Here is a 23,097-nt window from a genome sequence, read left to right as displayed (position 1 = left end):
CATCTAAATCAGCCCAACCCAAGCATTAAGCAAAGTTTATGGAGAGGACTCGGCCCAGTGTGTATCTACCAACGGTCAACGGTCAACCAATTGTAAGCGCCAAAATAGTCATTTAGCAACAATGTTCACAGTAAAGTATAAATTCACAATAATAGCTGGACCTTTTTGGAAATTAAAAACATAGCCCTATTTCTTTCTCTCTCTTTCTGCGTGTGCGTGTGGTGTGATTTCTCCATGGCTTTTCCTTAAAACACTAACGCTTTCACATGTATTCGTTGCAATCCAACTTTGATTTTTACAAGTTTTTTCCCTTTTTCTTTAGAAACTTGTACTCAATCGACGGCCAGATTTCTCCGCCTGTCGCCTATTACAGCCCAGGTAATTTGCAAGATCAGTCTCAGCATCCTCCCTATATACCATCTCCTTGTAAGTTTTTCTTTTCCCTCTTTAATGGAGGATTCTTTGCTACGTAGTAACTCATTTAGTTAAAGAACTTCACTTAATCCCAATGTTTAGATAGCTCTGGCATTATCTTTAATCATTTTTACTCTCTCTGTTGGTTTTCTTCTAGTTCATGTAGTGGGGTTTGTTCCGAGTCCAGCTCCTGTGGCTGATGGCACTGATGAGGGAGTTGATTTGCAATGGAATTATGGACTGGAACCCAACAGAAAGAAGTTGAAGGAGCAAGATTTTTTGGAGAATAATTCACGAATTTAATCCGTTGATTTCTTGCAAGCATGATCGGTTTCAACTGGGTTAGGCTTGTCACTTGACAATACCCCTGTTTCATCTTCTGGTGACTCCACTTTAATATCTCTCATTGGTGATAATGTTGAGCGGGAATTTCAGTGACAGGACGCAGAGATTGATAGATTCCTCAAAGTTCAGTTACGTGTTTAAAGAATTTAACTGCTTGTTAACATAATAGCACAGTAAGTTCCATATTCGCTTCCATGTTTCTACGATGATTTATCTCTTTAATTTTCATTAGAAGTGTTTGCTATCTTAATGCGCAATCTAGCTGGTATTTATTTGATTTGCATATTTGTCTTCCATGTTCTTAGTTTCCATGTGTTAGCATAATTACAGCAATTAGCATGATTATGGGAGATTTGTGTTAGCATAATTACAGCAATTAGCATGATTATAGGAGATTTGTGTAGCATAATTATAGTAATTATTATTCTTGTCCAAATTAGTTCATATTTTCATGTATAAATAGATGTATATCTCTATAAATGAGAAACAGACAAATACACAATCATTCCTTCATTACTTGTATTCTTTCTTCTAACTTGGTATCAGAGCCATAAAGCTTTTATTTCTAGTTTTTTGGGGTCTCTCTGCTCTCTCTACAACCTGTTCTGGTTCATTCTTTCATACCTATTATTATACCTTTTTTTTTCTCCTCATCTTGTTATCAATGGAGAAATCTGATATTTCAAAACCTATTGCAACAGTTCTGACTGGTTTCAACTATAATCTTTGGGTTCAAGGAATGAAAAGTTTTTTGATAGGTCGCAAGCTTTGGCGTATTGTTACCGGAGATATCACTACGCCGACAAGAGAGAACGATGAAACAGATGCAAAATTTGCTGACCGTCTTGAGGATTGGGATAGTAAAAATCATCAGATCATCACCTGGTTTCGCAATACCTCTGTCTCATCCATCCACATCAGTTTGCTAATTATGACTCTGCAAAAGAAATCTGGGATTTTTTGGCTAATCGATATCAGACCACTGGACTTGCCCACTATTATCAGTTGTGGACTACTGTTCATAATCTGAAACAAGAAGCAGGTCAATCTGTGAATGATTTTCTTGCCCAGGTCCAACCTATTTGGAATCAAATATCTCAGGCCAAAATCAGTGAAGATCATCTTCATCTCATTCAAGTTCTAATGGCTCTTCGATCAGAATATGAGGTCGTTCGAGTGTCGCTGCTACATCGAAATCCACTCCCATCATTGGAAACTGCTATTCAAGAGATTATTTTTGAAGAGACTCGTCTCAGTTTGGATAAAACTCCTCAATTTGAAACTGCTCTTGCAACTACTCGATCCTCACATCAGAAATCTGGCAATCAACTCTGTAAGAATTGTAATCAAATTGGTCATGCTTTTGTATATTGTCCTACTATAGAATGCAAATATTGTCATGGTTACGGTCATATTCTTGAACATTGTCCCACACGTCCTCCAAGACCAAAAGGAGGGCATTCTAAATTCAAGAATGTCTCAAAGCCTGGATCTTCCTCTCACCTCATTTATCACATCGAGGGCTCTACCGCCATCACCATGAGTGATCTTGAGGCACTATTCAAACAGGTTATCTCTTCTAATTCTCCATTGCCATGTCCGCCACTCGGTAATTCTTATTGGCTTTTTGACTGCATGTTGTAATCATATGACCACTAATCTTAAATTCTTGTCTTCTCAAAACTCAGATCTTCCTTACCACCAATCCATACTGCAAATGGTACTAAAATGAACATCACACATACTGGTCATGTGTCTACCTCAAATCTTCATCTCTTTGACACCTATTATATCCCTAATTTGGCACTCAATCTTATTTCTGTTGGTCAGTTGTGTGAAAAAGGACTAAATGTTATTTTTTCTCACCATGGTGTCCAGGTACAGGATCCACAAATGGGACAGATTCTTGGGGAGGGTCGCAGAGTGGGTCGATTATTTGAGCTTACATCTTTACATCTTCCTCAGAGATTTGTGTCTGCAGCTACAATCCCTAATTCCTCCATTCACCAATGGCATCTTCGTCTTGGTCATGCTTCTACCAGTAAAATTCAACCTTTAATTTCTCGTGGATTATTAGGATCTACTAAGTTTGAGTCATTTAATTGTTTAAATTGTCAGCTTGCAAAACAACCTGCATTATCTTTTTCTCATAATAATACTACTTTAGACACTCCTTTTGGTTTAATTCATTCTGACATTTGGAGTCCTTCTCCCATTTCTTCAATAAATGGTTTTCGTTATTTTATAATATTTATTGATGATTATTCTCGGTTTACTTGGATATATTTTTTGAAACATCAATCTCAGTTATCACAAATTTACATCACATTTGCAAAAATGATTAAAACTCAGTTCTCTTGTGACATTAAAATTCTCCGAACAGACAATGCCATGGAATATCGGGATTCTTCTTTACTTCAGTTTCTTAGTCAACAAGGCACCATTGTTCAACAGAATGGGCGAGCCGAACGCAAGCATCGTCATATTCTTGATTCTGTACGTACTCTTCTTCTTTCTGCCTCATGTCTAGAAAAATTTTGGGGAGAAGCAGCTCTTCATGCTGTTTATATTATTAATCGTCTTCCTACCTTGGTTCTTCATAATTTATCTCCTTTTGAAAAGTTGTTTGGACAACCTCCTGACTATTCCATCCTTAAACCTTTTGGATGTGTTTATTTTGTTCTTTTACAATCTCATGAACATACCAAATTAGAACCCGTGCTCGTCTATGTTGTTTTCTTGGTTATGGCATTGAACACAAAGGGTATCGTTGTTGGGATCCTGTTTCTAATAAGTTACGGATCTCTCGTCATGTTACCTTTTGGGAAAATACTATGTTCTCTTCTCTTTCCAAATTTCATCACTCTGTCAATACTGACTCTCTATTTTTCACTGACTTCTCCAAATAGCTGTTTCCAAGTCCTGATCCAGGTGATTGTGATGTGCTCAATATTAGCCCAACTACACCTGCCCCTGTTGAATCGGCACCAGTTGTTGATCCAAAGACTGGCCTGCATCTCCTCCTAGCACTACTCTTCGTCGTTTCTACCCGTAAGAGAAACTCCTCATTATCTTTCTCGATTTTCACTGTTACTCTACTATTGCAACCCTTCATGAGCCTCGTTCTTATCGTGAGGCAAATCGACCCTCTTTGGCGACAAGCTATGACCGATTTAACTTGTGCTTTAGAGAAAACTCATACTTGGGATTTAGTTGATCTTCCACCAAACAAGACCCCTATTGGTTGCAAATGGATTTACAAAATCAAGACCCGTTTTGATGGAACTATTGAACGCTACAAAGCTCGCTTAGTAGCCAAAGGGTACACTCAAGAGTATGGTATCGACTATGAAGAAACTTTTGCTCCAGTGGCCCGATTAACATCTATTATGCTAACACCATGTTTGTAGGATGATTTCTCTCCCTTTCATTTTTATTAGAAGTGTTTGCTATTTTAATGTGGTTCACATGTTCTGTAAATTGGCTGTATTATTTGTATCGTATGCAACTTTGTATACGAATTTACCATGTTCTTATGCTGATTTTTTTTTTAATAGGAATGTTGCATCATGTAACTACTCATCCATGCGTCTGGATAAAATGGGTTCCACAAGTTGATCTTTACCCTATATGTTATTTTGCTTATATGTTTCACACCTTAGACGAAGCAGCTGCATTTGTTCTTTTCTACTCCTTTCATGATTAGGGTGACATATGTGTATGATGTTGCTAAATTTTGTATTAATTGGAGTCAAAACTCAATGAACTTATCTCTCTTTAAAGAAGCATGCATGTGGTGAACTAACTTAGTAATTTAAAAAACTAATGCTCGACTACATTAAGTTAACTAGGATCTCTATCACTATGCAATTAGCTAATTTTGGAAGTTTGTAAACGCAGCATGCAGTGTGACAAATGATTGACACAAGATTAAACACTTAAAAATAAACAAGATTTAATCCAAGCAGGGCGGATCTACATATAGCTTGAGGGGCCATCCCCCTCCCTCCACAAAAAAAAAAAAAGTTTTGAAAATTTAAAATTTAGCCATATTATTGTGATTTTTTGAAAAATAAAAATTGTTTCCCCCCTCCTAAAATTTTATAAATTTTTGTTCTTTTTTTTTTTATAAATATTTGCCCCCACAATATTTTAAATCTTTGTATACATTTTATTCGTAGTTTTTATATTATTTAATTTTGATATTTTATATTTTTATTTTAGTCTTTATATTTTTAATAAAATTTCATCTAATTTCCTTTTAATATTTACTTTTGGCCGTCCAAAGGTGAATTTCTAGTTTCGCCCCTGAATTTGAGACCTTAAAGAATACAAAACTTAATCCAAAGTCTGAAGGATAAAGAAAGCAATCCAACTTTATAAGAGAAAATATGAAGTTTGTAATTTTGAAATAGAAATCCTTAATTTTATTCATTCATAATCTTTAACTTTCACAATCTTTTGGCAGCAACATGCTAGATACAATGAAAACGTGATAAATTCTCTAAAGTTTAATCTTCAGGAAGTCTATGTTCAAAGTGGAGATAGTAAAGAAGGGTGTGGTGACAGTGAGGTGAATGATACTGCTTCATGCTGTAATGGTGGTGTCATTGATTTTCACCTGCTTACTAAGGAGAATAATGACATGAAAGATTTGATAACTTGTATGGTTTGCAAAGTCAATGAGGTCTTTTTGTCCCATATCAAGCCTAATGTTATGCTAATATTATATGCATTGCTTATGTCAGTTTGTTGAGTGGTTGGTGCTTGTGGTCCTAATTGTTTTTCTTCTATTAATTGTGCTTTTGTATTATAAACATTTCCTAGTAAATTAAATATTTGTGCGTAAATCTCTTATAATCGATTCACTTTGCATGTGGTAACCTATAAATTTTTAGCGTATTCATTCATCCAACTAATTTAGGAATCCATAGTCTCTAGAAAAAACATGGATATTATATTGGTATGAGTTTCACGTCCAGTGAGATCACATATCATCTATATGGTGGCAATGATGTTGAAGTGGCAACATTTTGTTAGATATCAGTCCAAGATCAATTCCTGAACATAGACATTGAACAGAATTCTCGAAAGAAGAAGAATGAGGTGAGAGAGAGAAAGACTTAGATGAGAAAAGAATAGAATCTTGAGAGAAGAAGAGCATCTGGTTATTGATTTCACAATTGAATCCTTGATAGAAGCAATATCTTTTCTTTATAAGAGAGTATCTCATTAGTTGCTAACTGATTCAGTTGTGTAACTGACTATCTAATAATATTTTCCTCTAACCTTATCCTTATCCACTACTCTTAACTGCTTATTCTTCCTCCTTCTCCTATAATACATAACAATACCCTCCCCAAGAGAATCTTCTTGTCCCCAAGCAGATTTGAAGTTAGGCTCAATATAAAGGATTGGTCTTCCCAAGTGGCTTCCTCCTCAGAAAAATTGATCCATTTGATGAGTCCTTGAAGGATCTTCTGAGAATCCTTGGAAATTACTCTTGTCTGAAGAACTTTTTTAGGAGCAACCACCATACTATCTTCTTATAGGGAAGGCAAGGTTTGCACTACTATGATTCTATCACCAACCTTTTGCTTCAATAAGGAAACATGGAAAACAGGGTGTATTGTAGTTGAATCAGGAAGCTGAAGCTTGTAGGCCACTTTCCCAATTCTAGCAACAATCTGGAAGGGTCCATAATATCTTACAGCCAACTTGAAATTCTTCCTCGTAGCTACTGAAATCTGTATATGGGGTTGGAGCTTGAGATACACTCAATCCCCACATTGAATTCCCTATCAGTCCTCTTCTTGTCTATATATCGTTTCATCCTGTTCTGAGCTACTAACAAGTTCTCCTTGATCAACTGAGACATTTGTTATCTTTCTTTCACAAAATCAGATGTAACTTCTATTGAAGTCGAATCAATTGGCAAAAGAGTCAGAGGAGCAGGCTTATACCCTTATAAAGCTTCAAATGAAGCCATCTTTAAAGCACCGTGGTGACTAGTATTATACCACCATTTTGCTAAAGACAACCATTGCCCCCAAGAATGGGGTTTTTCGAAGCATAAACATCTCAAGTAGCCTTCTAAACACTGATTCAATCTTTCTGATTGACCATCAGATTAGTGTTGATAAGCTATACTAAAAGCTAGCTGAATACCCATCATCTTAAAAAGTTCATTCCAAAAGAGACTAGTAAACAACTTGTCTCTATTTGAAACGACAAGCACAGGGCATCCATGCAACTTAAAGATGTTGTCTAGAAAGATTTTAGAAACATCTTTTGCAGAGAAAGTGTGCTACAAGGCCATGAAATGAGCATATTTGGTGAATTTACAAATCACCATAAAAATAGTATCTGTCCCCTTGGATTTTGGCAATTGTTCTATAAAATCCATAGTGACATGTTGCCAAGCCTGAGACAGAATAGGAAGGGGTTGTAAGAGTCCAAGAGAAACACAAGTCTCACTTTTACATCTTGCACAAATGTCACAGCCTTTAATTTAAGTTAATACCCTTTTCAACATATTAGGCTAGTAGAAATGTCTACTGAGTCTGACATTGGTGGCATTAATGCCAGAATGGCCTCCCAATTGGGAGCAGTGATAAAAAGTCAGTAATTGGTTCCTAAGATTACCACTGCTTCCTACATATAATATGTCTTTATAGAATAATAGTCCATTCTTAAAAGAAAATTTAAGGTGTGCCTTGTCATTGATAGACAAATGAGCAATGTAATCAAGTGCTTGTTTGTCTTCAGAGTAACTTTGAATAATTTGAACCATCCAAGTGGGCTGTAAAGAAGAAGTAAGAACCATCAATTTGTTGTCAGAATCTCCAGGCCTTTTGGACAAAGCATCAGCAACCCCTCTCTTATATAATATTTTGTATTACAGCCCTAGCAATTTTGAAACTCCTCTGAGCTGCAAATCAGTGTGCAATCTCTATTCCAAGAGATTTTTTATGCTCTCATAGTTTGTCTTAATAAAAAAAAAAAGTCCTTGCTCCAAGTAATGTCTCCATTTAGAGATAACAAATGTAATGGCCAGTGTTTCCTTTTCATATACTAATAAAAATCTAGTTCTTGGCCCAAAAGCTTTGGAAATAAAAGCAATAGGATGATTATCTTGTTGTAACACAACCCCCATCCCATTGCCACTAACATTTGTCTCTTCCACAAAGGGTTTGGAGAAATTTGGTAAGGCTAGCACTAGTGCTGTAGACATAGCTTACCCAAGCTGCTCAAATGCTTGGTGAGCCCTATCATCCCACTGAAACCATCTTTTTCAAGCATATCAATCCAAGGCTTACTAATTATGCCATAATGATGCATAAATTTCTTGTAGTATCTAGTCAGCTGAAGAAAACTTCTTAACTCTTTTACTGATGTTGGAGTAGGCTAAGAAACCATAGCTTGAACCTTGGTAGGATTAGTAGCAACCTCTCTGCCAAAAATAATAAGCCCCAGATAATCAATCTCAGCTTTACCAAAGGAACATTTGCTCAGTTTGGCATACAACTGCTACTTTTGTAACACTTTGAAAACCTCTTCTAAGTGTCTTAAATGCTCCTCCCAAGATGTACTATATATCAAAATGTCATAAAGAAAACTAAGACAAACTTCCTCAAGAAGGGTTGGAAAGTATGATTCATAAGTCCCTGAAAGGTGGCAGGGGCATTAGTCAGCTTGAAGGGCATGACGGTAAACTCATAGTGCCCATGGTGTGTTCTAAAAGTAGTCTTATGCACATCTACAGGATTCATTATTATCTAATGATACCTAGCCTTCAAGTGAATTTTGGAAAAAATTATTGCTATATGAAGCTCATCAAGGAGATCATCTATAATAGGTATTGGAAACTTATCCTTAGTAGTAAAGTCATTAAGTCTTTTATAATCAATAAAGAATCTCCAAGTTCCATCCTTATTTTTAACTAATAACACTGGAGAGGCATAAGGACTACTACTGGGTTGAATGACCCCGCTATCCAACATTTCTTTTGCAAGCTCTCAATCTCAGCTTTCTGAAAGTGTGGATATCTGTAAGGCCTTATATTCATTGGTTGAGTAGTAGGGTGCAATGGAATTGAATGATTATGAGATCTGAATGAAGGGATACCCTTTGCATCCTCAAAAATACAATGATACTTAGTTAACAGTAGTTGCAGATCATAGGAATAAGTTAACAGCAAATGAAATTCCATCCATCATACACTGCTGAGAATAATTGCATTGTAATTCAGAGGAGTGAATGCAAAATAATGGAGTTTGAAAACTTCCTCCATACTTAATACCTAATTACCCGCTATACAGACAATGCAATAGCTTGGAAGAAGAGCCCAAATCAGTGATTCCTTGCAGAACTACCTTAATATTTCCTTTCTGAAAGGATACAGTAAAATTGTCAAAGTCAAACAATACAAGATTGAAGGTTCTCATCCAGTCTACCCCTAATATCATATCAAAGCTGCCCATTTCCAGTACCCTGAAATCAAAGTTGAAGGGATAATGATGGATCTTCCAACTAAATTTAGGACACACTGGTGCTAGAAATTTTCCTTTCATCAGCCACTGCTACATCAAATGGAGGTACATCTACCATAGAAAGTTTCAATTCCTTGGCTATCTTTGCATCCAGAAAATTATGAGTACTTCCACTATCAATTAAAATCAGTAATTCCCTATTTTTATATAGCCCTCTCACTCAATTGTATTTGATCTTTGCTTGCCTTCAATCACATATACTGACAGAGTTACCTCATCCATGGGACTGAAATTGTTACCCTTAGACACATCATGCCATAATTTACCTCAATCATCCACTTCCTACCCTTCTAGCTGAAATGTAGCCCTATCATTTTCACACCTTTGCACAGCTATGAAGGATTTTTGTTGCTTGCATTGGTGTCCAAGGAAATACTTCTCTTCATTTTTAAAACATGGTCTGGGTTGCCTAATAGTATTGATATTAGTGCCAACAATAGGGTTGGGTTTGATACAAGTTGAGTAACAGATGTTTGGCTGGTTGTAGGTAAAGATTTCTGGACGTTCATAGGTTGTTTGATGACAAAATTTTGATCTAAGTTGGTTGGTTTGGGTGTATAGGAATTGGTGAAATGAGATTGTACAGATCTATAAGAAGGTGTTAAAGAAGTATAAGAAGCAGATCTAAAATTATTTTGGTTGAGTTTGGTGTAAGCAGAAGTTTTCTTATTACTATTCAAGAATTGTTCTTGAAACTTAGCAATCTCAAAAGCATGGGAAAGTGCAGAAGGTTTCATCATTCTAACCACAGACCTGATATCATCTTTTAATCCCCCCATGAATACAGAAAGAAAATAGGCTTCACCCAAGTTAGGCATAACCCTCTCAAGTCTAATCCTTACATCCTCAAACCTATCTTGGTATTTTCCAATTGCTCCTTCTTGCCTTATCCTCATAACTTCCTCAATTACATCCTCTAATTCATCTTCCCCAAATCTTACACATAATTCCCCCTCAAAATCTTCCCAATTATGAGATCCAACTCCCCTAAGCCTGTAACACCCTCACTATAGCCATTCCATACATTCTACTGTTTCGATAACCGGTGTCAGTCCAGATAGCCAGAATGTCTGAAACTATATCTAAACTAGAGTGAGGAGTCATAAATAACGCAAATAATAGTAAAAAAAATCTAAGAAAAAATTTTAGAAATAAAATACAACCAAGTTAAATGAGCGGGTGCCCTAGCAATGGGTAACTTAACGGGAAGTTGCTGTTTTCAAAGCTAGAAGCCCTAAACCCAGGGAAAAAATTCGTGAAATAATTTTTGGGACTCCAGAGAAGAGTCATTGAGGTTTTATTGGCATTAGAATGTCAAGAAAATACTTAGAAAATTTTTTAGATTGGTACAGACAGTTTTGGCTCCTTAAGCCAAACGGAGGGCATTTTGGTCATTTCATCTTCAGAGATGAGTTTTGGCCAACTTGTCCAATTAAGTAAATGAATTATATGATATAAAATATGAATAAATATTGCTAAAAATTGAACTAAAAATGAGTAGAAAATAAAAGAAGAGAAAATGAGTTAAAATTTGAAATTTTGATCTCATGCTTATGTCATTAAAATGCTTCCATCCAATCACCTTATGACACATGTTATACACCCCATTAAAAGAGTTAAATGGGCAGAAAAATTAACCAAAATTTCTATCTTCCCTTACCTCCAACTAGCGGAACCCATTCCCAAAACCCTTTCCACCATTAAAGCTCCCTTAAGCTTCATTTCCCATTTCAATTCACCTCAAAACCTCATATTTCCTTCACTAAAAATTTCCCTTACCACTAGAGTAAGACTTGGGCAGCAATTAAAAGAAGAGAAAATGAAAGAAAGTGAGGTGTGAACAAGTTTATAAAATCATCCAAGAGGTTAGTGCCATATTCTTTGCTCTTACTTCCTTCTAAACATGAATTTAAGCTAAGCTAAGTTGAAAACTTGTTGAAAATTGAATTAAAGATGCATGATTATATTCCATGAAATTTCGGCAGCCTTGACATGAGTTAGGGTTAGGAGAATTCTTTGATTTAAAGTGATATATTAGCTGCCCCTAGTATTAATTATGTGATTAGTACAATAATTAGGAGTAAGATGCATGAATTAAAGGCTTGGTAAATTAGGGTTAAGGTTTTAACATTCAATTTTGGGGGTGGATGAAATTGACATAAACTAATATTGTAATGGTCAATTAGTGACCATTTGGCTATAATTAATGAGGAATTGAAGTGATTTGTACCAATGGAATTGAGATTAGATGTGCTGCCTTGGGTGACCTGTAGGGCTAGATGTGAGTCTAGCAGGTTTGGGCAGCTGTAACTGGAGTTGTATAGGTTTAATTAGTGTAAGGCCAATTGAACATGAAATTAGATACATAATGACACAACTTTTATGAAGGAACTCTACCCAGAAAACCATAATAGACTGACCTAAAAATTGACCAAATCTGGGTACCATTCATTCCACCTGGGCAAAATGACCAAATGAACAGTGTTCATTGATTTGGTCATAACTCAGTGTAGAAAGGTCCAATTGACCTGAAATTTATATCAATAAAAAGCTTAGACAATTTAAAACAACTTTTATGTAGAACACAAACTTTAATTCTAGACTTAACCAAATGAAATTGTTAGCCAAATTTGAACTACAAAATCTGGCAAAATGGGATTTTGCCCAGAAATTCTGGGCAGATACCAATCCGGCCAGTCTTGTTTAAATTAACATATCTTGAGCTAGAAAACTCCAAATGTAGTGATTCAAAAAGGGAATTAAAGAAGACACATAAAGGAACAAATTTCATGAAGAGAATTTTGTCAAATTCCTACTGTACAAATGACCAATGGAACAGTAAACTTAGTGCTTGAAATATAAAAATTTTAAAATAATCAACAGTAAGCCTTATAATGGTATTGGCAACTAATGCCAACAATTTTAGAATGCAAAATGTGGTATGTTGGTGATATTAGAATCAATATACCTATTGTCTATGAAAAAATCAGCATTTTAGTTGACTAATGGAATGAATAGTAACAATTAAATTTCAATTTTAAAGAATTGCATAATTAAAAATGTTAAATGCTCTAGTAGGCCAAGTGTGATTGGTTTGGATAGGTTGGCATGCCAATAGAATTCTGTTAGTAGTACTGCATATGGCATCATGCCATTCTGTGATTCATGGCTTAAATGGTCATTCTGTGATTTTATGGCTTTTAGCCATTCTGACACTATTGTGATACTTGGCCTTGTGCCTAATATTTATTACAGCTTATTAGCTGTTCTGTTGCATACCAAGAGACACATTGTGACTGATGGTGTGACGGCCCGAGGTACTTGGTGCCCAGTGCTAGTTTACCCATTATCCAGTCTAATCAACTAGTATAGGTTACTTGGGCAATAAAAAAAAATTGATAAATTTTAATCAATTATTGATATAAAAAGTACCAAATAAATAATACTACAAATAATTACAAAACATTTATCCGTATGAGAAATCAACATATATACTGCATGTTTATTTCTTTTTAGTTCTTTTCATTTTATTATTGGCACCGCTAAGCAGTATTGCTTAGTGCATTGCTTTTGCCACGCGTAGGTACTGGAGATACAGAGCGTGATTCCAGTAGACCCCAATCCAGGTGAGGATCAAATCTGTGAGTGTCCTCTGTCACCTCACAGCTACAGTGTATTGGTAGGACACTAGTTTATATTTTTGTATTTTGAAATTTTTGTAAATTGTGTAATTAATCTTTTATTATATCATGTATAGTTGCAACTTATGTAATATAATTTTGTATTAATATAATTATCTGTAAATTTGTGTTCATAAATAAAATTTGAGTATTTACTTATAATTTGAGTATAAACATGATGTGAATTGAATGATTGGAATTGTTGAGAAATGGATGAGAATGTGTTGAGAATTGATGATATATTTGGAGTTGTGGAGTTGAACAATTATTGAAAGTGTTTTCTACAGGTTTCAAAGAACTTTTTTCTCTATTTTAGCTAGCACTCTGCCGGATTTTTTGTAAAATTTTCATAACCTTAAATTAATTCAAAATTTCAATAAATAAATTAAATGCCATAAATTTCACTTTGTGATAAATAAATAAATTAAGAAAAGGGTAAATTGTACTAAAATAAGATTTGTTACTCCGGCACATTGTGTAGCATATCTTACTCGGTTACATTATAGACGGGTAAAGGGTGTCACATTTAGTGATATCAGAGCACGGTTTAGTGCATTTCTGGGTCTAGATAGAGTCCATACCATGCATTGCATTTGTAAGAGTCGAGGTGACACTAATGCAAATCTGTTTGTTTTTCTTATTTTGATTAGGATATGGACCCTACATCACAGAGGGCAGTTGAGAAAGAAGTGGAGAGTCATGCTCCACTGCGGTGAGGCGGAGGCGGGGAAGAACTGCTCCACCGGCACCGGGTGCTGCACGACCTCGCTAGCTATGTTTCAGCAAATGGCAGATTTCTTCAGACAAATGGCTGGGGTGATGCCACCACCACCACCTCCACAGTGGAAATCTCATCTAGAAAAACTGAGGAAATTTAGAGCTGTGGACTTGTTGGGCAAGAAAGAAGATGACCCAGTGGTGGTTGAAAATTGGCTAGATCGCACCATAAGGGTATTGAATCAACTTCACTGCACTCCAGAGCAGAACCTGGAGGGTGCTGTCTCTGCTGCAAGACGATGCCTATCAGTGGTGGGGCACAGTGTCCAGTGAGGTGCAGCCAGAGCAAATCACCCGGGAGTTCTTCCTCACCGAGTTCAGAAAAAAAATATGTGGGTAATGTGTATTTAGAGGAAAGAAGAACAGAATTCATCAGTCTGAGGCAGAGGCAGCTCTCAGTAGCGGAGTATGAGAGGGAGTTTATCAGACTAAGCCGCTACGAAAGGGCAATAGTCCCCAATGAAGCTGAAAGGTGTAAGAGGTTTGAAGAAGGACTCAATGACAATATTAAGATAATGATTACCGTCTTGGGGATTATGGACTTCACCAAATTAGTTGAAGCAACATTAAAAGTTGAGAAAGTTAGAATAAATGAGCAAAATAGAAGGGAGAGACAGCAGAAGAGGGATCCAGGTCAATCCAGTTCCTCCTCTGCACCTGGGAAGAAATTTAAAGGTCCACTTGCTTAGAGTTCGGGTCAGCCTCAAGGTCAGGGTCAGTCTCAGGGGCCCAGACCATAGTTCACACTTAGGAGAGGCCAATCCACCCCATTAGTGGACAACTCTCCAGGGACGGTGTTCAGGGGACTAGCCCCAGCATCTTCTGCTTGTCCACACTGCCTGAAGTGGCATGAGGGGGAGTGTTGGAGAGTGATGGGTGCTTACCTAAGGTGTGGGTCTACAGAGCATCAGCTCAGAAACTGTCCACGCAGAACTGCTACAGCTGCTCCAGCACAACCAGACAGGCCTGCCCCTACACCTCAAAGGGGTAGAAGGCCTTGTAAATTTGAGGCAGCTGGTCTATCACAGAGACCTGCATCTGAGATAGCTGAGAGGCCAGATGTCAGAGTACCTGCCAGGGCTTATGCCATGAGAGCTTAGGAGGAGCAAGATGCCCCAGATGTCATCAGGGGCACATTTTCCCTCTATAACATTTATGTACATGTATTAGTGGATCCAGGATCTACCCATTCATATATCTGCATCAAGCTACCTGTAGAAAGGGGGATACTAATAGAGGAGAGTGACCAAGACATTCTAGTTACTAATCTATTAGGCCACAGTGTGGTGGTGAATAAGGTGTACAAAGGATTCAGGGTATGAATTCTCGGTAGACCTGATTGAATTGCCTTTCCATGAGTTTGATGTGATTTTGGGAATGGACTGGTTGTCACGTCATCAGGCAATGGTTGACTGTAAACTGAAGAGGATTTCTTTGAGAACTCTTAAGGGAAATGAGATTACAGTTGTGGGAGAAATGACAGATTTCTTATCCAATGTTATCTCAGCTACTGCTGTAAGAAAATTGATGAAAAAGGGCTGTGAAGCCTACTTAGCTCACGTGGTTAATACTAGGTAGGCTAAGCCAAACCTGTGTGATATACCCACAGTAAGAGACTTCCCAGATGTATTTCCTGAAGAATTGCTTGGGTTACCACCAGGAAGGGAAGTCGAATTTTCTATTGAGGTACTGCCGGGTATAGCATCAATTTCCATTGCTCCGTATAGGATGGCACCTACGGAATTGAAGGAGCTGAAAATCCATTTGCAGAAGTTACTGGACAAGGGGTTTGTATGCCCCAGTGTGTCACCATGGGGAGCTCCGGTTCTATTTGTGAAGAAGAAGGGTGAGACTTTGAGGCTATGCATTGATTACCGGAAGTTAAATAAAGTGACTGTGAAGAACAAGTATCCGTTGCCTATAATTGATGATCTGTTTGATAAGTTGAAGGGAGCAGGAGTATTTTCCAAAATTGATCTCTAATCAGGGTATTATCAACTAAGGGTAAAGGATGTAGATGTGCCAAATACTGCATTCAGGACCCGGTATGGGCATTATGAGTTTCTAGTGATGCCCTTTGGCCTAACAAATGCACCAGCAATATTCATGGACTTTATGAACCGTATCTTCCATCCATACCTAGATCAGTTCGTAGTGGTCTTTATTAATGATATTCTGGTGTATTTCAAGACTAGGGAAAAACATGATGAACATTTGAGAATTATTCTGCAAACCCTGAGAGAAAAGAAGCTATATGCTAAGCTGTCCAAGTGTGACTTCTGATTGAGTGAGATTGCATTCCTCAGACACATAGTGTCAGCTGATGGGATTAGAGTGGATCCCAAGAAGATAGAAGCAATGATGGAATGGAAGCCTCCTAGAAATACAACTAAGGTTAGAAGCTTTTTGAGGCTAGCTGGGTATTATAGAAGATTTGTGAAGGGATTTTCTCTAACAGCTGCTCCAATGACCAAGTTGTTATACAAGAATGTTAAGTTTGACTGGAACAATAAGTGCCAAGCTAGTTTTGAGAGGCTGAAGGCTATGTTGATGGAGGCACCAGTGTTAACACAACCATTATTGGGAAAGGACTTTGTAGTCTACAGTGATGCCTCGCATAATGGGTTAGGGTGTGTATTGATGCAAGAGGGGAAGGTGGTCGCCTATGCTTCCAAGCAGTTGAGGCCACATGAACAGACCCTACCCATGATCTAGAACTTGTAGCAATTATCTTCACACTGAAGATATGGAGGCATTACTTGTATGATGAAAAGTGCTACATTTACAAAGACCAAAAAAATCTAAAGTACTTGCCAACTTAAAAAGAGCTCAACCTTAGAAAGAGGCAATGGATTGAGTTCCTAAAAGACTATGACTGTGTAATTGATTATCATCCTGGGAAGGTAAATGTAGTTGCTGATGCTTTGAGCAGAAAGTCGATCATAACTTTGAGATCACTAAATGCCCGTCTGTCCTTGGCTCGAGATAGAGCTATTTTGGCTGAGTTGCAAGTGAAGCCAAACCTGCTACAGCAAATACAAGATGGGCAGAAGGCAGATCAGAAGCTAATGGTTATTATTGGTAAAATCTCAAAAGGGAAGGAAACTGACTATGAGGTAAAAGCAGATGGGTATTTATACTACAAAGGAAGAGTGTATGTACCAAATGATAGGGAATTGAAGACCAGTATTCTGAAAGAAGCACACACTAGTGCTTATACTATGCATCCGAGAAGCACAAAAATGTATCATGATCTGAAACCTCACTATTCTTGGTATGAAGAATGATATAGCTGACTATGTTACCAGATGCTTGACATGTCAGCAAGTTAAAGTAGAACATCAAGTTCATCAGGATTGCTACAGCCTATAAGCATACCTGAATGGAAATGGGACCGGGTCACTATGGATTTTGTAAGTGGTCTACTTCTCACTCAGAAGAAGTATGATGCAGTATGGGTGATAGTGGATAGATTGACAAAATCAGCGTAACAATCGGGCTCCAACCACTAGAGGAATTGTCCACTTTGGCCATAAGCCTCACGGTTTTGTCCCTTTTGGGGGAATGGCCTGGAGAGTTGGAAGAAATTGTAATACCCCTATTTGCATAGCCTAGTATATTTCACTATTCCGATGATTGGTGTCAGTCGGGAAAATTAAGAGGATTAGAACCACACTTAAGATAACTAGATAAGCCCTGAATACAAATAATTAGTAATTCTCAATTAGTTAAGTATAAATAAGAAAAACAGAACATAAGAAGTTAAACGAGCCGAGAGTCACAACGATGGGTGACCTTCTCGGGAAGGACTGCGAGGTCGATCTAAACTCAAATTTCAAACTGTAAAATGTGACACCGCAGTCCTTAGGACTATTGCGAACACAGTGAAAAAGACAAAATCACGAAAAAGAATTGTTAAGCTGGTCAAATAATTAGGTTAGGGATTCGGAAGAAATATTGAATTATTTGCAAACTGGATCAAACTGGCGAAGGGCAATTTGGTCAATTGACCCCTAAAGCTGACTCCTGACCTAACTGTCAAATAAAATCAGAGAAAAAAAAATTTCAGAGCCGGGAATTAAATTAAAGAACTAATGGAAAAACAAATAGAAAAAAAAAGAAAAAAGAAAAGTGAAAAGTGATGACATCATGCATGATGCAATAAACACTAATTAAAAAAAATAAATTTGGATAAATTGTGGTCTTCCATAAAGGATAAATTAATAAAAGAAAAAGAAAAGAAAGAAAAAAAAAAAAGAAGAAGAAGAGTCTTCTTCATTACCGTCCCTCTCTCTCTCACTCTCTCCCTCACCCATAAACCTCCATTAGAACTCTCTTGTGAGCTTGAAAATAACAAAATCCCACCATAAAAAAAATAGTCTACCCTAGATAAAACTTGTTTGAGCAACTAGAAAGGAAGGTGCAAGGGAAAGAAAGAAAAGAAAACTTGAAGGAAATGAAGAAGAAAATTCTGCATTCAAGGTAATAATTCAAACTTCAACCTTTTAGTTTAATTAATATATTTATAGCATAAAGTACTTATAAATATGCTTGAAATGAAATGAAAACATCCTTGGGGGACAAGAGTAAATTTCGGCTAGCTAGGGTTTGTGATGGAAATGCTTGTGTTTTAATTGAATTAATTATGTTAGAAAGTTTAATTAAGTGATGGAGTGATGTTGGTATGCTTTGAATTAGTTAAATGTAACAATTAGTGTAGTTAGGGTTTTGGCACCTAGGGTTTGGAAGACAAAAATTTGGAGAAGCGGTCAAATGGTGGGTTTGACCTTGTTTGAGGTGAGAAATGGTCATTTGTGACCAATTGGGGTATGTTGGAAGTGTTGGAATTGAGTGGAGATTCAGATTGGATGTGGGCAGTATGCAGCATGACCAAGGTCCCTTTTAGGGACCAAAACTAAAAATTTACAAGCCTAATTGGTGTGAGGCCAATAGAGAATGAAACTAGACACAAAATGACACTTTTTTCATTTAGGAATAATGCCCAAAAAGTGACTAAAACCTAGTGAACAAATTGATCAAATCCGGATTAGGCAATCTGACTTGTACAAAAATGACCAAATGAATAGTATTTGTTCATTTGGCCATAACTTGGGCTAGGCAAGTCAAAATGACTTGAAATTTTACCAGTAGAAAGCTGAGATATAGACCTAAAACTTTCATGAAAAACACAAACCTAAATTATGCCCTTAACCAAATCATTTAGCCACCCAAATTTGGTGACCTAAAACTGCCAGAATCCAGAAATTTGCCCAGAAATCTGGGTAAGTCCAATCCGGTAGCTATGATTCAAATAGTTATAACTTGAGCTACAAAACTCCAAATGGAGTGATTCAAAAAGGAAAATAAAGTTAAGACAATAAGGAACAATTTCTATGAAGAAAACTTAGCTAAATTCTAACAACAAAATAACCAATGGAACAGTGCAATATAAGATACCAAAACTGAAAATTTGCAAATTTACCTAAAAGACTTAAAATTTGAGTAAACAACCAAAACCAACAAATTTAGTAACCAAAGTGTGGTATGTGGGTGAAATTGGAATTCTCATACCTATTAAGCCTTAGAAAGTCAACAAATTAACTTGAATAGCGTAGTAAATAGTAACCCCAAAACACAAATTTTAAAGAACGTCAAGTTTAGTATATTAAAGCTTGGTATAAGTAGTTTTGAATTTATTTTTGGAATTTTGATAAGTTGTAATACTAAAACACTGTGAAACTGTGTGTTTCAGTGAAAAAGAATACCGGGAAAGAACCCGAGGGATCGAGTCAAGACCAAGAAGCGACTCGCTTAAGGTTTGTGCACAACATCAATATGCTTTAAAATTCATTTAAAAAGTGCATGAAATGTGTATTATGCTTTTGCTTTGAATTGTTAAAAGTTTATTTGTGTATGTTTGAAATGGCAATAAATGTTTAGTAAATTGTTAAGATAAATTTTGAAACCATAGTATCGTGACCATAGATTTGAACACCTCACTAGTATGACTATTGGGGGAAATCAGTTTCGAATTTTGATTCCTTCTCTGGCTGAAGTGTTGAGGTGTGTGCTAATAGAAGAAGAAAAAGAATGGGTTCCCATATATTTGAGCTAGCTAGCCTTGTGTTGTGACTTCTCCTTAGCCTCTGGTTATTGAGATTATATTTGTTTCGAATGGCATGATATAACTGTGTGTTTTTATGAAATTTGTTTCGAGACTTTTGAAATGAAATTATTTGGATTAAAATCATGTTTTGAATTTTATATCTCATGTTCAGTTAAATTTTTGAATAATTATGTTTTAATTCTGCATAAAGATTATTTTAGTATGTTGTACACCACTGAGTCCTAGTACTTAGCGATGGCTATTATTGCTGTCGCAGATATAGAGACTAGAGGAGCAGCAGAGTAAGCTGCTAAGGATTGAGGAGCTACTTGCTTTGAAGTCTATAGGGTATATTTTATACCCTGATTGTAAAAATTATTTTGATGTATGTAATGTATGTAAATGTAGGAAATTGTCATGAGCAGTTGTATAAAGCTTGTAATAAATTTTGGTTTGGATTTTTCCTAATGTAAATATTTAGAGTGATGTATATAAATTGTTTTATCTTTAATGAAATATGAATAGAAGTATTTTGATGATTGTTGAATTTTGGGAATTGAGGAATGATGTTAAAATTGGTTGGGATGGTTGTGGAATTGATAAAGTTGTTGAGATAAATCATTGGAAGTGCTTTTTACAGGTATTTGAAGAACTGTTTTCTCAAAATACAGATGGCACTCTGTTGAAATTTTTATAAAATTTACGAAAAAATAAAATGGAACAAAAATTTTTACTAGTTTTAGAACTTTGAATAAATGATTTTAATACCTATTAGAAAATGCTCACCACTTATAAAAGTAAGAAAATTGTTTTAAAATCCCATGTAGGGTACTTAATGAGTTATCGGTAGGTGAAGTTTGGTAGTTCATTAGATATTCTACGGGATCATGTTATGCCTTACAGAGGGGTAAGGTGTGACATGTTTTAGTGGTATCAGAGCAAATTTTTGAAGTATGTTTTAACTTGTGAATTTGTGTCTTTCCTTGTTAAGTACAACTGCTAAAAGTCCTTATTTGTTACATACAGTGCATTACATCATAAATATAAACTAACGGAGGAAAATCTCCTTGTGTTATTTATTCAGGAGATATCCTACTCCAGATTGATATGGAAGAAGGGGATCGCTCAGTTGAGCAATCTGTTGAAGCTGAGGCACAAGTGGAAGCCCCAGCTTTACAAAATGTCAGTGAGTCAGTGGCACCAGCCCCACAAATGCCGCAGTTTCCTACACAGATGGCGGCGATGTTTCAACAAATGGCTGGGGGTATGCCTCCTCAAGCTCCACCCCAGACTTCTGTGGTACAACCTCAAGCTCCAGTTATACAGTATGACAAGCTGTTGAAGTATGGGGCCACAGAATTCAAGGGTACAGTAGACCCTTTAGAGGTAGAACAATGGCTGGAAAGAATGGATAGAGTGTTCAAGAAGCTGCACTGCCAAGATGAGCTAAAATTTGAATACTCAGTATCGCTACTGCAAGGGGATGCGTATGATTGGTGAAAGACCATCCCCTACAGCTTGGCTAAACCACCAGTACTGACCTGGGATGATTTCATCAGAGAATTCAGACAGAAATATATCCCAGATGCATATGTTGATTAGAAGCTACAAGAATTTCTGAGTTTGAAGCAAGGCAACCGAATAGTGGCAGAATATAAGAGGGAGTTCTCCTGCTTAAGCCACTATGCTGGGAGTCTCCTTTTTACAAGCAAGGAAAGGTGCAAGAGATTTGAGACGGGTTTGAAGCCCAGCCTAAGAATGCAAGTAGTGGGATTTAGACATAGTAATTTTTTAGAGCTCATTTCTCAAGCACTTGAGTTGGAAAGAATTGAATCAGAAGCAACCCTAGTAAAAGAAAAATCAGAAAAAGCTGAGAAATTAGAGAAAGATAAGGGGGAAAAGTCAGTAGAGCAAAGTCCTAGTGGTACTTCTGGGAAGAGGAAGAAATTTGGTGGACCTAGCAGAGGTCGAGGTGGAAGGTTTGGAAGGGGCAGATTCTGCAGACGAGACGCCCTAGGCAGTCCGTGATCGAGTAGGGGTTCACAACCTCCCCGCCTCTGTGAGACATGTGGCCAGATTCACGGGGGAGAATATTATTGGGCAACAGGAGCCTGTTTTAACTGTGGAGGCAAGGGCCATATTACAAAAGACTGCACTAGTGCTCCTAGATTTAGTCCAGCTCCTACAACTGCAGAAGGATCTATTCAGAGTCCTGCTTCCAGAGGTTCACAACCGGTTGGTAGAGGAAGAGGCAAAGGTAGAGGCATTGTTTTTTGCAGTTAGGGTACTATTGGTCAGTCAACACAAGGAAATGCTTCAGCCAGAGTGTATACGATGAGACAGCGAGAAGAGGCTGAGACTTCCGATGTTGTAGCCGGTACATTCTCTATCTCTAATCAAGAAGTATTTGTGTTGTTTGATCTGGGTTCAACCCACTCTTATGTTAGTGCTAGCATAGTCAGTTCACTTGCTGTTCCATGTGTCAAAATGGGTTTTGAAGTGCTAGTAACTAGTCCATTAGGACAAGAGGTTCGAGTCAACAGAATCAATAAAGACTGTCCTTCGGTGATCCAAGGACATGTTTTTCTATCAGATTTGATTGAAATGCCCTTCAGAGATTATGATATCATCTTGGGTATGGATTGGTTAGCCAGGCATCATGCCATGATTGACTGTAGACTGAAGACAGTCACTTTTGGTCTCCCTCTGTATGGTGATGTGGTAATACATGGGGAGAGGCATTTACTGCCATAAAACATCATTTCGGCTGCACTAGCCGGAAGGATGATTAGCAAGGGGTATGAAGCATACTTGGCACATGTGATAGACACCCAAGTGGGGAGCCCAGCACTGAGGGATATCCCTACAGTATGTGACTTTCCAGATGTGTTTCCTGATGAATTGCCAGGATTACCTCCAGAAAGAGAGGTGCAGTTTGAGATTGATGTTGTGCTTGGTGTGGACCCAATCTCTATAACACCATACTGAATGGCACCAATAGAATTAAAAGAGTTAAAAGTGCAGTTGTAAGAGCTGCTTGACAAGGGCTTTATTCGCCCTGGTGTGTCACCTTGGGGAGCGCCAGTGTTGTTTGTTAAGAAGAAAGATGACACTCTCTGCTTATGTATTGATTATCGACAGTTGAATAAGGTGACAATAAAGAATAGATATTCATTGCCCCGCATTGATGACTTATTTGATCAGTTGAGGGGTGCAGCTATAT

The 23,097-nt window shown here is 37.1% G+C and overlaps 1 long non-coding RNA gene across 1 annotated transcript; it reads left to right on the top strand.

Moving 5' to 3' along the window:
- The first annotated feature begins 229 nt into the window (after positions 1-229).
- LOC110669930 (uncharacterized) lies at positions 230-13,053 on the top strand. The gene is made up of 3 exons (XR_009141230.1): positions 230-426; positions 572-932; positions 12,895-13,053. It is a non-coding gene; the product is annotated as an uncharacterized LOC110669930 (long non-coding RNA).
- The last annotated feature ends 10,044 nt before the right edge of the window (positions 13,054-23,097 follow it).

The sequence above is a fragment of the Hevea brasiliensis genome, chromosome 2, assembly GCF_030052815.1.
Source record: "Hevea brasiliensis isolate MT/VB/25A 57/8 chromosome 2, ASM3005281v1, whole genome shotgun sequence".
NCBI lineage: Eukaryota > Viridiplantae > Streptophyta > Magnoliopsida > Malpighiales > Euphorbiaceae > Hevea > Hevea brasiliensis.
This window is presented reverse-complemented; position numbering and strand designations above follow the sequence as displayed.